Source organism: Hordeum vulgare, chromosome 4H (assembly GCF_904849725.1).
Source record: "Hordeum vulgare subsp. vulgare chromosome 4H, MorexV3_pseudomolecules_assembly, whole genome shotgun sequence".
NCBI lineage: Eukaryota > Viridiplantae > Streptophyta > Magnoliopsida > Poales > Poaceae > Hordeum > Hordeum vulgare.
This window is the reverse complement of record NC_058521.1, coordinates 7,325,117-7,342,314: the sequence shown is the minus strand read 5'-3', so window position 1 is coordinate 7,342,314 and position 17,198 is coordinate 7,325,117.

Here is a 17,198-nt window from a genome sequence, read left to right as displayed (position 1 = left end):
CCGCCCCGACCATGCCGTCGTCGCCCCTGCCCCCCGACCACGCCGCGCGCCCTCGCCGTGCCTCTACCACGCCCCTACCCGCACCGTCGATGTCGCCGCCGCCCTTTGCCCCGTCGATCGCCGTCGCCCCTGCCCCGACCACGCCGCCGTCGCCCCTGCCCTGACCACGCTGCCGTCGCCGCCCTCTACACCGACGCCGGCGTCGTGCCTCTCCTTGGTCAGGCCGACGCCGCCCACCCTGTCCTCTCCTTTGTTCATATAAATGATGATTTGTTTTTTGCATTTTTATAAAAATGTATATATGTATGTATGTTCTCTGTGCATATAAAAGTTAGATTTTTAGTACATTTGGGTACATTTTAGGTTAGTTTTATCTATATATGTTCTCTGATTTAGTACATTTTAGGTTAGTTTCACTTTTTGAAAAGTTTTATATATCTAGGAAAAGAAGGAAGAGAAGGAAGAAGGAAGAAGGAACAAGAAGAAAAAGTTTTATATATGCAAAAGTTACATTTTTAGAAAAGTATTATATATAGCTAGGAAGATAACGAAGAAGAAGAAAAAGAATGAGAGGAGAAAAAGGAAAATAAGAAGAGGAAGAAAGGAGAAGAAGAGGAGAGGAAGAAGAGGAGAAATAAATAAGAAGAGGAAAAAAGAAGAAAAAGAAGAGGAGAAGAAGAAAGGAATAGAGGAGAAAGAAGAAAAAAATAGAAAAATTTCTATTTTTTTCTTCTTTCTCCTCTATTCCTTTCTTCTTCTCCTTTTTTTTTCTTTTTTTTTCTTCGATTGCTTCTCTTCTATTCCTTTCTTCTTCTCCTCTTTTTATTTCTTCTTTTGTCTTCTTATTTTTTATCGGGTATGTCGTTGTCGATATACCCCCTCCCGATCAAACTTCAACACGAGGGGGGGGGTACCGATATACCCCCTCCGCAATAACATTATTTTCCCATGTATATGTATGTTGCGTCGTTGTCGATATAACCCCCTCCCGGATAACTTTGACATGAGGCGCGGTCGATATATATACCCACTCTCGACCGTGATAACTTATACCACGGGAGCACCCCCCCTCGGCCCTCTCGCTCGACAAAAACTCTCGAGGACACCCAAACCCTAGAGAAAAAACGATGTTGGTCTCCTACCCCCTCCCGCCGCACCCCTACCCGACAAACTCTCTCGAGGCCACCCAAATTTACCAAGTTAAAAGATTGTTGTCGTCGAGGCCACCCCAAACCCTTGAAGCGTTGTGTCGAGGCCACCCCAAACCCTTGAAGCGTTGTCTAGGCCACCCCAAACCCTAGAGAAGCAGCGTCGAGGCCACTAACATGATTCCTTATTGTGATTAGCTAGCTAGTTCTACGTTTGCCACTAATATATATCCATCTGTACCATGTTTGAATAATAATTGACATGTTGTAAATATTTGCAGAAACTATGGATCACTCCCGAGACGAAGCAACAGAAGCGATGTTGGGGGAGATAATCGCACAAGGAAGTGATGTCGTTGCATCGTTTCTCAGAGACACCGATGGTCTGGAAGGACTGGGTGAAGAAGAGGGCTATGTTCATGATGATCTGGAAGGAACGGGTGAAGAAGAGGGCGTTCATGATGATCTGGAAGGACCGGGTGAAGAAGAGGGCGTTCATGACGGCTCCGTTGACGGAACCGAGTCCGACCAGGTATATATATATTAGTTAAGCCCGTGCTGACTAGTTAATTGATGCATTCATTGTTTTCATATGTACACATATTAATTAACTCTCGTCTTTCTTCTTTTTTCTCTAGCCCTCCGGGTCGACCTCAACTTCGGTAAAGAAACGAGGCCCGAAGAAAAATTTGCGCTCGGATGAAAGGTTTGAGATCACAGCAATCGCGCGCGATGGCAAGCCGATTGAACCCATCCGGACAAGGGATGCATTTCGTGCTCAGTGCGGGGTTCTTGTTAGGGACAAGATCCCGATCAGTATCCAGCAATGGTTAAAGCCAAAGAAGGAAGACCCTGAGGTGCCGACGTCTTATGTCTCCGATATGCAGAAAGAAGATCTTTGGACAACGCTTAAGGAAAATTTCACCCTACCGCCAGAGGAGGATCCGGAGAAGCCAGTTATAGAGGAATTGATCAAGTCTCATGCTCTTAAGAATATGGCAGAACTATTCAGGAGGTGGAAGAATGAGCTGAAAACGTTTGTCGACAAAGAAGAGACACCCACCGACCGGTTTGAGAAGATCAGAGATCAATGGCCCGCATTTGTGGCCGACAAGACATCGGAAAAGAGTAAGAAGATGTCAGCGACAAACAAGAAAAATGCTGCGAAGAAGAAGCATCACCATTGCACGGGGTCAGGTGGTTACCTCAAAGTCTGACCTTTGTGGGACAAGGCTGAGAATGACCTGATTGCTAAAGGGGTCGAACCAGATGTTGGAATTATGCCCTAGAGGCAATAATAAATATAGTTATTATTATAATTCCTGTATCAAGATAATCATTTATTATCCATGTTATAATTGTATTGAATGAAGACTTATATACATGTGTGGATACATAGACAAAACACTGTCCCTAGCAAGCCTCTAGTTGGCTAGCCAGTTGATCAAAGATAGTCAGGGTCTTCTCATTATGAACAAGGTGCTGTTGCTTGATAACTGGATCACGTCATTAGGAGAATCACGTGATGGACTAGACCCAAACTAATAGACGTAGCATGTTGATCGTGTCATTTTGTTGCTACTGTTTTCTGCGTGTCAAGTATTTGTTCCTATGACCATGAGATCATATAACTCAGTGACACCGGAGGAATGCTTTGTGTGTACCAAACGTCGCAACGTAACGGGGTGACTATAAAGATGCTCTACAGGTATATCCGAAGGTGTTCGTTGAGTTAGTATGGATCGAGACTGGGATTTGTCACTCCGTGTGACGGAGAGGTATGTCGGGGCCCACTCGGTAATACAACATCACACACAAGCCTTGCAAGCAATGTGACTTAGTGTAAGTTGCGGGATCTTGTATTACGGAACGAGTAAAGAGACTTGCCGGTAAACGAGATTGAAATAGGTATGCGGATACTCACGATCGAATCTCGGGCAAGTAACATACCGAAGGACAAAGGGAATGACATACGGGATTATATGAATCCTTGGCACTGAGGTTCAAACGATAAGATCTTCGTAGAATATGTGGGATCCAATATGGGCATCCAGGTCCCGCTATTGGATATTGACCGAGGAGTCACTCGGGTCATGTCTGCATAGTTCTCGAACCCGCAGGGTCTGCACACTTAAGGTTCGACGTTGTTTTATGCGTATTTGAGTTATATGGTTGGTTACCGAATGTTGTTCGGAGTCCCGGATGAGATCACGGACGTCACGAGGGTTTCCGGAATGGTTCGAAAACGAAGATTGATATATAGGATGACCTCATTTGATTACCGGAAGGTTTTCAGAGTTACCGGGAATGTACCGGGAATGACGAATGGGTTCCGGGTGTTCACCGGGGAGGGGGGAAACCCATCCCGGGGAAGCCCATAGGCCTTGAGGGTGGCGCACCAGCCCTTGGTGGGCTGGTGGGACAGCCCAAGAAGGCTCTATGCGCCAAGGATAGAAAATCAAAGAGAAAGAAAAAAAAGGAGGTGGGAAAGGAGAGAAGGACTCCACTTTCCAATCCTAGTTGGACTAGGATTGGAGGAGGACTCCTCCTCCCCTTGGTGCGCAGCCCTTGGGGCTCCTTGAGCCTCAAGGCAAGCCTCCCCTCCCTCCTCCTATATATATGGAGCAATTAGGGCTGATTTGAGACAACTTTTCAAAGGCAGCCCGACCACATACCTCCACGGTTTTACCTCTAGATCACGTTTCTGCGGAGCTCGGGCGGAGCCCTGCCGAGATCAGATCACCACCAACCTCCGGAGCGTTGTCACGCTGCCGGAGAACTCATCTACCTCTCCATCTCTCTTGCTGGATCAAGAAGGCCGAGATCATCGTCGAGCTGTACGTGTGCTGAACGCGGAGGTGCCGTCCATTTGGCACTAGATCATGGGACGGATCACGGGACGGTTCGTGGGACGGTTCGCGGGGCGGATCGAGGGACGTGAGGACGTTCCACTACATCAACCGCGTTCACTAACGCTCCTGCTGTGTGATCTACAAGGGTACGTAGATTGGAAATCCCCTCTCGTAGATGGACATCACCATGATAGGTCTTCGTGCGCGTAGGAAATTTTTTGTTTCCCATGCGACGTTCCCCAACAGTGGCATCATGAGCTAGGTTCATGCGTAGATGTCTTCTCAAGTAGAACACAAAAGTTTTTGTGGGTGGTGATGTGCGTTTTGTTGCCCTCCTTAGTCTTTTCTTGATTCCGCGGTATTGTTGGATTGAATCGGCTTGGACCGACATTACTCGTACGCTTACGAGAGACTGGTTTCATCGCTACGAGTAACCCCCTTGCTCAAAGATGACTGGCAAGTGTCGGTTTCTCCAACTTTAGTTGAATCGGATTTGATCGAGGAGGTCCTTGTATAAGGTTAAATAGCAATTCATATATCTCCGTTGTGGTGTTTGCGTAAGTAAGATGCGATCCTACTAGATACCCATGGTCACCACGTAAAACATGCAACAACAAAATTAGAGGACGTCTAACTTGTTTTTGCAGGGTATGCTTGTGATGTGATATGGCCAACGATGTGATGTGATATATTGGATGTATGAGATGATCATGTTGTAATAGATAATATCGACTTGCACGTCGATGGTACGGCAACCGGCAGGAGCCATAGGGTTGTCTTTAAACTAACGTTTGTGCTTGCAGATGCGTTTACTATTTTGCTAGGATGTAGCTTTAGTAGTAATAGCATGAGTAGCACGACAACCCCAATGGTGACACGTTGATGGAGATCATGGTGTGGCGTCGGTGACAAGAAGATCGTACCGGTGCTTTGGTGATGGAGATCAAGGAGCACGTGATGATGCCATATCATGTCACTTATGAATTGCATGTGATGTTAATCCTTTTATGCACCTTATTTTGCTTAGAACGACGGTAGCAGTATGAGGTGATCTCTCACTAAAATTTCAGGACGAAATTGTGTTCTCCCCGACTGTGCACCGTTGCTACAGTTCGTCGTTTCGAGACACCACGTGATGATCGGGTGTGATAGACTCAACGTTCACATACAACGGGTGCAAAACAGTTGCACACGCGGAACACTCGGGTTAAGCTTGACGAACCTAGCATGTGCATACATGGCCTCGGAACACATGAGACCGATAGGTCGATCATGAATCATATAGATGATATGATTAGCATAGGGATGCTTACCACTGAAACTATACTCAACTCACGTGATGATCGGACTTGAGCTAGTGTAAGTGGATCATGAACCACTCAAATGACTAGAGAGATGTACTTTTTGAGTGGGAGTTTAGCAAGTAATTTGATTAAGTTAAACTCTAATTATCTTGAACATAGTCTAAGTCCACTTTGAATATATTTGTGTTGTAGATCATGGCTCACGCGACAATCTCCCTGAATTTTAATACGTTCCTAGAGAAAGCTAAGTTGAAAGATGATGGAAGCAACTTTGTAGACTGGGCTCATAATCTTAAGTTGATCCTACAAGCTGGGAAGAAGGATTATGTCCTTAATGCTGCGCTAGGAGATGAACCACCCGCTACGGCTGACCAGGATGCTAAGAACGCTTGGTTAACACGTAAGGAGGACTACTCAGTAGTTCAATGTGCAGTCTTGTATGGCTTAGAACCGGGACTTCAACGTCGCTTTGAGCGTCATGGAGCATATGAGATGTTCCAGGAGTTGAAGTTTATCTTTCAGAAGAACGCCCGGATCGAGAGGTATGAGACCTCCGATAAATTCTATGCTTGCAAGATGGAGGAGAATTCGTCTGTCAGTGAACATGTGCTCAAAATGTCTGGGTACTCAAACCGTCTAGCTGAGCTTGGGATTGAACTCCCGCAAGAGACTATCACTGACATAATTCTTCAATCACTGCTGCCAAGCTATAAGGGCTTTGTGTTGAACTACAACATGCAAGGGATGAACAAGTCACCCGACGAGTTGTTTGCGATGCTGAAAGTCATAGAGTCTGAACTCCATAAAGAGCATCAAGTGTTGATGGTGAATAAGACCACTAGTTTCAAAAGAAACGGCAAAGGCAAGAAGGGTAATTCAAAGAAGAGCGGCAAGCCTGTTGCCAATCCGACGAAGAAACCCAAAGTTGGACCTAAGCCTGAAACAGAGTGCTACTATTGCAAGGGTATGGGTCACTGGAAGCGCAACTGCCCCAAGTATCTGGCTGATAAGAAGGCGGCCAAAGAAAAATCAGGTATATTTGATATACATGTTATTGATGTGTACTTAACCGGCTCTCGTAGTAGTGCCTGGGTATTCGATACCGGTTCTGTTGCTCATATTTGCAACTCGAAACAGGAACTGTGGAATAGGCGAAGGCTGGCGAAAGATGAAGTGACGATGCGCGTAGGAAATGGTTCCATGGTTGATGCAATCGCCGTCGGCACAGTTTCACTTCAGTTACCATCGGGATTAGTTATGAACTTGAATAATTATTATTTAGTGCCTGTGTTGAGCATGAACATTATATCTGGATCTTGTTTATTGCGAGACGGTTATTCTTTTAAGTTAGAGAATAATGGTTGTTCTATTTCTATGAGTAACATCTTTTATGGTCATGCACCCAATGTGAGAGGATTGTTCATATTGAATCTTGATAGTAATACACATATACATAACATTGAGACCAAAAGAGTTAGAGTTAACAATGATAGCGCCATATTTTTGTGGCACTGCCGCTTAGGTCATATTGGTGTAAAGCGCATGAAGAAACTCCATGCCGATGGACTTTTGGAGTCACTTGACTTTGATTCACTTGACACGTGCGAACCATGCCTCATGGGCAAGATGACTAAAACTCCTTTCTCTAGAACAATGGAGCGTGCCAGTGACTTGTTGGAAATCATACATACCGATGTGTGCGATCCGATGAGCGTAGAGGCACGCGACGGATATCGTTATTTTCTCACCTTCACTGACGATTTGAGTAGATATGGTTATGTCTACTTAATGAAGCACAAGTCTGAAACATTTGAAAAGTTCAAGGAATTTCAGAGTGAAGTTGAAAATCATCATAACAAGAAGATCAAATTCCTACGGTCTGATCGTGGGGGTGAATATCTGAGTTTCGAGTTTGGTGCTCACTTAAGACAATGTGGAATTGTTTCACAGTTGACACCGCCTGGAACACCATAGCATAATGGTGTGTCCGAACCTCGTAATCGTACTTTATTAGAGATGGTGCGATCTATGATGTCTCTTACCGATTTGCCGTTATCATTTTGGGGTTATGCATTAGACACGGCTGCATTCACTTTAAATAGGGCACCATCAAAATCCATTGAGACGACACCATACGAACTGTGGTATGGCAAAAGGCCAAAGTTATCGTTTCTTAAAGTTTGGGGATGTGATGCTTATGTCAAAAAGCTTCAGCCTAAAAAGCTGGCACCCAAAGCGGAAAAGTGCATCTTCATAGGTTACCCAAAAGAGATAGTTGGGTACACCTTCTATCTCAAATCCGAGGGCAAAGTGTTTGTTGCTAAAAACGGAGCTTTTCTCGAGAAGGAGTTTCTCTCGAGAGAATTGAGTGGGAGGAAGATAGAACTTGATGAGGTTGTCGAACCTCTCATCCCTCTAGATGGTGGCACAGGGCAAGGGGAAACCCGTGTCGTTGCGACGCCGGTTGAGGAGGAAGTTAATGATGATGATCATGAAACTCCGGTTCTAGTTCCAGAGTGGTACGGTAATCCCGTTTTATCAATCATGTTGTTAGACAACAATGAACTTGCAAATTATGAAGAAGCAATGGTGGGCGCAGATTCCAACAAATGGCTGGAGGCCATGAAGTCCGAGATAGGATCCATGTATGAAAACAAAGTGTGGACTTTGGAAGTACTACCTGAGGGCCGGAAGGCTATTCAGAACAAATGGATCTTTAAGAAGAAGACGGATGCTGACGGCAATGTGACCGTTTATAAAGCTCGACTTGTGGCAAAGGGTTTTTCACAAGTTCAAGGAGTTGACTACGATGAGACATTCTCACCCGTAGCGATGCTTAAGTCCGTCAGAATCATGTTAGGAATAGCTGCATTTTTCGATTATGAAATCTGGCAGATGGATGTCAAAACGGCGTTCCTTAATGGTTTCCTTAAGGAAGAGTTGTATATGATGCAACCCGAAGGTTTTGTCGATCCTAAGAATGCTAACAAGGTATGCAAGCTCCAGCGATCCATTTATGGACTGGTGCAAGCATCTCGGAGTTGGAACAGACGCTTTGATGAGGTGATCAAAGCATTTGGGTTTATACAAGTGGTTGGAGAATCTTGTATTTACAAGAAAGTGAGTGGGAGCTCTGTGGCGTTTCTAATATTATATGTGGATGACATATTGCTGATTGGAAACAACGTAGAGTTTTTGGAGAGCATAAAGGATTACTTGAATAAAAATTTCTCTATGAAGGACCTAGGAGAAGCTGCTTACATTCTAGGCATTAAGATCTACAGGGATAGATCGAAACGCCTGACAGGACTTTCACAAAGCACATACCTTGATAAAGTTTTGAAGAGGTTCAAAATGGAACAGTCCAAGAAAGGGTTCTTGCCGGTTTTACAAGGTACGAGATTGAGTAAGACTCAGTGCCTAGCAACTGATAAAGATAGAGAGCATATGAGCACCGTCCCCTATGCTTCAGCCATAGGATCTATCATGTATGCAATGCTGTGCACTAGACCGGACGTTAGCCTGGCCATAAGTATGGCAGGCAGGTTCCAGAGTAATCCAGGAGTGGATCACTGGACGGCGGTCAAGAATATCCTGAAGTACCTGAAAAGGACTAAAGATATGTTTCTCATGTATGGAGGTGACGAAGAGCTCGCCGTAAAGGGTTACGTCGATGCAAGCTTTGACACAGATCCGGACGACTCTAAGTCACAGACCGGATACGTATTTATTCTTAATGGGGCTGCGGTAAGCTGGTGCAATTCCAAGCAAAGCGTCGTAGCAGATTCTACATGTGAAGCGGAGTACATGTCTGCCTCGAAGGCGGCTAAGGAGGGTGTGTGGATGAAGCAGTTCATGACGGATCTTGGAGTGGTGCCAAGCGTACTGAATCCAATAACCTTGTTCTGTGACAACACGGATGCCATTGCCTTAGCAAAGGAACCACGGTTTCACAAGAAGACCATACACATCAAACGCCGCTTTAACCTCATCCGCGACTACGTCGAAGGGGAGGACGTAAATATATGCAAAGTGCACACGGATCTGAATGCAGCAGACCCGCTGACTAAACCTCTTCCATGGGCAAAGCATGATCAACACCAGAACTGTATGGGTGTTAGATTTATTACAATGTAATTCGCATGATGATGTGAGGGCTAGATTATTGACTCTAGTGCAAGTAGGAGACTGTTGGAATTATGCCCTAGAGGCAATAATAAATATAGTTATTATTATAATTCCTGTATCAAGATAATCGTTTATTATCCATGCTATAATTGTATTGAATGAAGACTTATATACATGTGTGGATACGTAGACAAAACACTGTCCCTAGCAAGCCTCTAGTTGGCTAGCCAGTTGATCAAAGATAATCAGGGTCTTCTGATTATGAACAAGGTGTTGTTGCTTGATAACTGGATCACATCATTAGGAGAATCACATGATGGACTAGACCCAAACTAATAGACGTAGCATGTTGATCGTGTCATTTTGTTGCTATTGTTTTTTGCGTGTCAAGTATTTGTTCCTATGACCATGAGATCATATAACTCACTGACACCGAAGGAATGCTTTGTGTGTATCAAACTTCGCAACGTAACCGGGTGACTATAAAGATGCTCTACAGGTATATCCGAAGGTGTTCGTTGAGTTAGTATGGATCAAGGCTGGGATTTGTCACTCCGTGTGACGGAGAGGTATCTCGGGGCCCACTCGGTAATACAACATCACACACAAGCCTTGCAAGCAATGTGACTTAGTGTAAGTTGCGGGATCTTGTATTACGGAACGAGTAAAGAGACTTGCCGATAAACGAGATTGAAATAGGTATGCGGATACTGACGATCGAATCTCGGGCAAGTAACATACCGAAGGACAAAGGGAATGACATACGGGATTATATGAATCCGTGGCACTGAGGTTCAAACGATAAGATCTTCGTAGAATATGTGGGATCCAATATGGCATCCAGGTCCCGCTATTGGATATTGACCGAGGAGTCACTCGGGTCATGTCTGCATAGTTCTCGAACCCGCAGGGTTTGCACACTTAAGGTTCGACGTTGTTTTATGCGTATTTGAGTTATATGGTTGGTTACCGAATGTTTTTCGGAGTCCCGGATGAGATCACGGACGTCACGAGGGTTTCCGGAATGGTCCGAAAACGAAGATTGATATATAGGATGACCTCATTTGATTACCGGAAGGTTTTCAGAGTTACCGGGAATGTACCGGGAATGACGAATGGGTTCCGGGTGTTCACCGGGGAGGGGGGAAACCCATCCCGGAGAAGCCCATAGGCCTTGAGGGTGGCGCACCAGCCCTTGGTGGGCTGGTGGGACAGCCCAAGAAGGCTCTATGCACCAAGGATAGAAAATCAAAGAGAAAGAAAAAAAAGGAGGTGGGAAAGGAGAGAAGGACTCCACTTTCCAATCCTAGTTGGACTAGGATTGGAGGAGGACTCCTCCCCCCCTTGGTGCGCAGCCCTTGGGGCTCCTTGAGCCTCAAGTCAAGCCTCCCCTCCCTCCTCCTATATATATGGAGCAATTAGGGCTGATTTGAGACAACTTTTCAAAGGCAGCCCGACCACATACTTCCACGGTTTTACCTCTAGACCGCGTTTCTGCGGAGCTCGGTCGGAGCCCTGCCGAGATCAGATCACCACCAACCTCCGGAGCGCCATCACGCTGCCGGAGAACTCATCTACCTCTTCGTCTCTCTTGATAGATCAAGAAGGCCGAGATCATCGTCTAGTTGTACGTGTGCTGAACGCGGAGTTGCCGTCCGTTCGACACTAGATCGTGGGACGGTTTGTGGGACGGTTCGCGGGGTGGATCGAGGGACGTGAGGACGTTCCACTACATCAACCGCGTTCACTAACGCTTCTTCTGTGCGATCTACAAGGGTACGTAGATCGGAAATCCCCTCTCGTAGATGGACATCACCATGATAGGTCTTCGTGCGCGTAGGAAAATTTTTGTTTCCCATGCGACGTTCCCCAACACCAGAGACATTGAGATGGCCAGACCGTTGCCGGAATTGGTTCTTCGGGGTTGGCGGAACCTTGGACCCTGTATCAGGGGAGTGCGTTTGGACGGAAGAGCAACTACGAATACCCGTTAGGAAGCTTCAGCACTATATCGCCGCATCACAGGAAGGGGTGATCATTCCAGACAGGGAGAATGACAAGCTCACAATGGCCCTCGGGAATCCTGAGCACCCTGGACGGACACGAGGCACGCCAGGCTCCCTTCCGTGGAAGGCTGGGTTTCCGGACGCAGGGAGTTACAAAACCCAGGAGAGGAGGAAGAAAGCGGAGCATAGCCAACTGCAGGCGCTCCACGAAAGGGTACAAGGGCTAGAGGAACGAGAAGCAGATCGCAGCAAATGACCTGCCGAAGCTTCCCCTGAAGCTACCCCGCCATCTCAACGGAGAAGTAGCGTGGCTTCCACCGAGCAGACTCAGCAGCTGGAGCCTGTCTTCACGTGCTACCCCGTGGATGCTATCACAGAGTCTCAACATTTCCACCTTATGGCGCGATGGATGACATTTAAAGTCAAGGCGGCTGTTCGCTCTGTTTTACCTAATGAACCTGGCTCAACCTACCACGGCCAGCCGATTCCAGAAGGATATGCTAGGGTGATGGTGGATCAAATAACGGAAGGATTTGAGGAGCTTGAGCTTGACCACCCTACGGGTGAAGGGGAGATTCGGCTGGGTTCTTCTCTGAAGACTCCATGCCTATGGCGGAAGGAGCTGATCCACCTTCCGAACTAGACGCCTCTGCCTCCTCCTCCTCCTCCGGTGAGTCAGGGCCTGCCTCCTCCTCCGCCTCTCCTCCTCCGCCTCCTCCGGCAAGTGATCAGGGCACTCAGCCTCCTTCTCCGGCGCATGACGGCACTCCGCCTGCTTCTCCGCCTGCGCCGACGCGCCCGAGCAGCCAGCTGCCTCCTCCTTCTCCGCCTCGTCAACAACGGCTGAAGAGACCCGCCGCCGCTCTGGCTCCTCCGGCGCGTAGTCCTTCTCCTCCGCTTGGTAAGAAAGGTGTTGGGGCATAGTTTATGCCTAAGTAATTTTGGTGATTGATGACAGTACCGTAAAGGACTAACCGTGTGTGTTAAGGTTTCAGATAACACACGTCAACGGCACAAGACGATTCGTCTCCTCATTCATGGAACGGAAGCACGGCGCTCACTACGATTCTCTTTATTTGAGTCATAGGAAAGCCGTACTATTAAGAGGGGATCCGTAGTGGAAAGGTTTGGGTGGAATCTATCTTTGCACGCGCACACTTCACATATTCTCCCTTACCTTCATCTTTGGAGCGGCCCCCGCCACTGTGTTTCTTTCCTCCTTGCAAAATGGTCCCCAGCGGTAGTACCGCTGCCCTAGCGGTAGTACCGCTGGCTGGCGGTAGTACCGCCCCTGGTCAGCGGTAGTACCGCTCCAGGAGCTTAGTACCGCCTGCCTAGCGGTTGTTCGTGGACGGACCTTTTTGCGAAGACTTTCTTGGCGGTGGTAGTGCTTTTGCACTACCAGGGGCCCAGCGGTAGTACCGCTGGGGCCAGCGGTAGTACCGCTGGAGTTCCAGCGGTAGTACCGCTAGGCGGCGGTAGTACCACCCCTTGTCAGCGGTAGTACCGCTGGAGTGCCAGCGGTAGTACCGCTGCAGCCAGCGGTAGTACCGCTGGAGCTCGGGCAGAGAGTGGGAAAACGGTCTGATTTCCCCCCCCACTATATAAAGGGTTCTTCTAGCTGTGGAACCTCACCTCTTACCTTCCCAAGCTCCATTGTTGCGCCCCAAGCACAAAAGTGCCCGATCTCTCTCCCTAGCCAATCAAACTTGTTGATTCTTTAGGGATTGGTTGAGAAGGCCTAGATCCACACTTCCACCAAGAGAAAAGTTGATTCCCCCACCAATCCCTTGCGGATCTTGTTACTCTTGGGTGTTTGAGCATCCTAGACGGTTGAGGTCACCTCGAAGCCATAGTCCATTGTGGTGAAGCTTCGTGGTCTAGTTGGGAGCCTCCAAGCTTTGTGTGGAGTTTCCCCAACCTTGTTTGTAAAGGTTCGGTCGCCGCCTTGAAGGGCACCTATAGTGGAATCACGGTACCTTGCATCGTGCGAGGGCGTGAGGAGAATACGGTGGCCTTAGTGTCTTTTTGGGGAGCATTGTGCCTCCACACCGCTCCAACGGAGACGTACTTCCTATCAAAGGGAAGGAACTTCGGTAACACATCCTCGTCTCCATCGGTTCCACTTGTGGTTATCTCTATCCTTTACTTTGTATTTGCTTATGCTTGTGACTATATCTTACTTGTCTTAATAGTTCTCGTTGTTAGCTTCTTTAGGGTTCACCTCATTGTCATATTATTTGTGAACCCGTATGTTCTTTACCTTAACTTGCTAAGATTAATTAAAAAGTGGTCGTTGTCTATTCACCCCTCCTCTAGCCAACCACATCGATCCTTTCAATTGGTATCAGAGCCACGTCTCTTTATTAAGGGTTTAACCACCCGAAGAGTATGGAAGGCGAAGAGGGAATTAACCATGGGCAACCCGAGGCCATGGACATGACTTCGGTCACAAGGGATGACTTGAATACGGCTATGGCCGCCCTCAAGACGTCCTTGACGAACGAAGTCAAAACCATGCTTAAAGAGTTAATTGAGGGATTTAAAAGTTCACCCGAACCGGCTATAGTGGTTAAACCCACCGTCACCGATTCGGAGGCCAACTCCTCTAAGGAAGCGGCTAAAGGTATGCGACCTTCCTCATCTCACGAAAAGGATGGGACTAGAACATATGCCTCAGTTCCACCCCCATGGTCTATGGAGGATCCGTTCCCGCACCTCGTCTTAATCCTGTTGGTCCTCCTCCTAAGCTTGTGAAAGGTGACTTTGCTAACTGGGTATTTTCTATTAAGTCTCATTTGAATCACAGCTCAACAAACTTGTGGAGAATCATCGAGCAAGGATATTATCCCCATGATCCAAGCAACCTCACTCCAAGAGAAGATGCAGACAATCAATACAATCACTCTGCTTTGTTTATTCTCCAGTCTGCAGTGCCACCTGAAGATCTTCCTCACTTGCGTCCCTTCACTTTGGCCAAGGATTGTTGGGAGCATATTATGGTGTTGTACAAGGGAAGATCAAGCATTCAACGATCCAACTATGAAGTGATACTTGATAAGGCCGATGAGTTTGTGATGAAGGAAGATGAGGACCCTCGTGATCTCTATCGGAGGGTGACTGCTATTGCTGTGGCGCTCAAGGATCATGGGAGCAAGGATGTGGATGATACATGGGTCAAGCGCAAGTTCCTTAAAGCCATCATGCCTTTCAACAAAGCCATGTCATCTGTCATTCGTCAGCGGCCAGACTTCCACTCCTTGTCTTCCAGTGAGGTGTTGGATGAATTCATTGCAATGTCAATCATGAACGAAACAGCCGACAATGCTCTTGCTCGTGTTCGATAAAAGACAACTTCACCCAACCTTGCGTTGAAAGCAAAAGCAATGCTTGAAGAAGAAGAAGATGATGAGGAAGAGGAGGGCTTCCCTGAAGACACAAAGTATGCCTATCATGAGCACATGGCTCTTGCATCAAGGCAATTCTGGGGCAACAAGAGGAACTCAAGACCCACCTTCACTAAGAACAACTCGAGTGGATTCAAACCCAAACAACGAGTAAGGACATGTTATAACTGTGGTAACGTGAGTCACTTCGTGGCCAAATGTCCCTATGAGAAAAGGGAAGACAACGGAGGCAAGCTCATTCGCAAAGAAAAAACCAAATCATTTCCAATCAAGAACAACTTTGTGAAGAAACCTCACCCAAAAGGGATGGTGGCCCTTGAAGGGTATCCTTCAGATGATGATGGTGATGGTGATGATACAGTGGCAACGACAACTGTTGCTATTGCCACTACCTCTCCCCAGAAGGTGTCTCTCTTCAATGCCCCCAACGAGAGCCACATCACCAAGTGCCTCATGGCAAAAGGTATCAATCAGGTAACTCCCATCATTAAGACCAACATTGCTTCTGCTCCTTCATTGTTAAATTCTGTTGAAGATAGTGATGTTGGGGAACTTAATGAGCATGATCTCGACAAGTTTCTGTGCACTATTAAGGGAGAACCCAAGAGGCACTTTGTTGCGCTCTTGGAACAACTGGGTGAGGCCACTGACCTCATTGAGTCTCATGAGGAGACCATCTCCGAGCTTCAGGGACACAGTCGTGACTATGCCGATGAAATTGCCGAATTATCTAATGCTCTAGAAGAGGAGCACACTCTTCATTTGGCTCTTGAGGAGTCATATAACGACGAGTGCGCTAAAATGCAAAAGAAACTAGATCATGATGTTGTTCTTACTCGTATGCTTAAATCTGAAAAGTATGCTCTTGGGGTTGGCCATGACAGACTCAAAGAGGAGTTTGACATACTTGACAAGGCCCACAAGGCCTTGAAAGGTCCTCATTTCTCTCTGAAAGAGTCTCATGATCAACTCCAAGCAAAGCTTACCAAGGAGATCTCTACTTGTCCTCCCTTTGTGTTAATTGATAATGCTTGTGCAACTAACCCCTGTTGTGAGCATGTACATCTTGTGGAGGAAAATGCCAAGTTAAAGAAGAAACTTGAGAAGGGCCTTGTGACATGCATACAAGGTGAGAAGAGTTTGAACGATCTCTTGAGCACTGAAAAGGGTGTTGTAGGAAAGGAAGGACTTGGACTTACCTCCAAGTCAAAAGGTAAAAGGAGGAACAAGAACAAACGATCTCCCACCCTCATGGACATCTTTGTCAAAGAGGATGAGGGGACTCAGGAGGTGAACAGGAACAAGGTGGACTATGGGAACCTCAAGAAGGGCAAAACCGTTCCTACTAACACAGCCGGCAAACTCAATTCTTCTTATGTCTTTTGTTGTGCTAGTGATGGGCATGTTTATGCCAGATTTGTTGGTTCCTACGATGAGGATATTGAATGGGCTATCTGGGTTCCTAAGACCCTTGTCTCTAACATGAAGCAAGGACTTAGTGGTGGATGTGCATCCTTCTCCATCTATGCCCACCCATGTCCAATTCGCCGATGCATCCTCTTCAAAGGTATTGGGATTTGGTAAGGTGGTCGTCTCTCAAGATTTATCTATTGAGAAGGTCATGCTTGTTGAGTCACTTGCCTACAATTTACTTTCGGTTCGTCAACTCGCAATTATGGGTTTTTCCACATTCTTTAATATTGATACTGTGGTCCTCCTGAGAAGCAAGACTCTTAAAGTAGCCTATGTTGGACATGTCGAAAATGGTCTTTATGTGGTGAACTTCTCAAAGCGACCCACTAAGACTGCGACATGTTTAATGGCTAAAGTTGACGTGGGCTGGCTTTGGCATCGCCGTTTAGCTCATGTCAATATGAGATCTTTGCAAAGCCTTCTGACAGGGGACCATGTTCGTGGACTAACAAATGTGAGCTTTGCTAAAGATCGTGTTTGCAGTTCCTGCATTGAAGGAAAGATTCATGAAACTGCTCATCGTCCAACGACTATTATCTACACTAAGAGGCCATTGGAACTTCTCCATATGGATCTGTTTGGTCCTCCATCATTTGATAGTCTTGGAGGCAGAAAGTATTGCTTAGTGATTGTTGACGACTACTCAAGATATACCTGGGTATATTTCTTTAAAAAGAAGAGTGAAACTCAACAAACGGTCATCAACTTTGCTAATGAAGCGCAACGTCAACATGAAGCAAAGATCTTGATGATTAGGAGTGACAACGGCACCGAGTTCAAGAACTACACCTTAGATGAGTTTCTAGGTGATGAGGGAATAAAACACCAATATTCTGCACCATATACCCCTCAGCAAAACGGCGTGGCAGAAAGGAAGAAC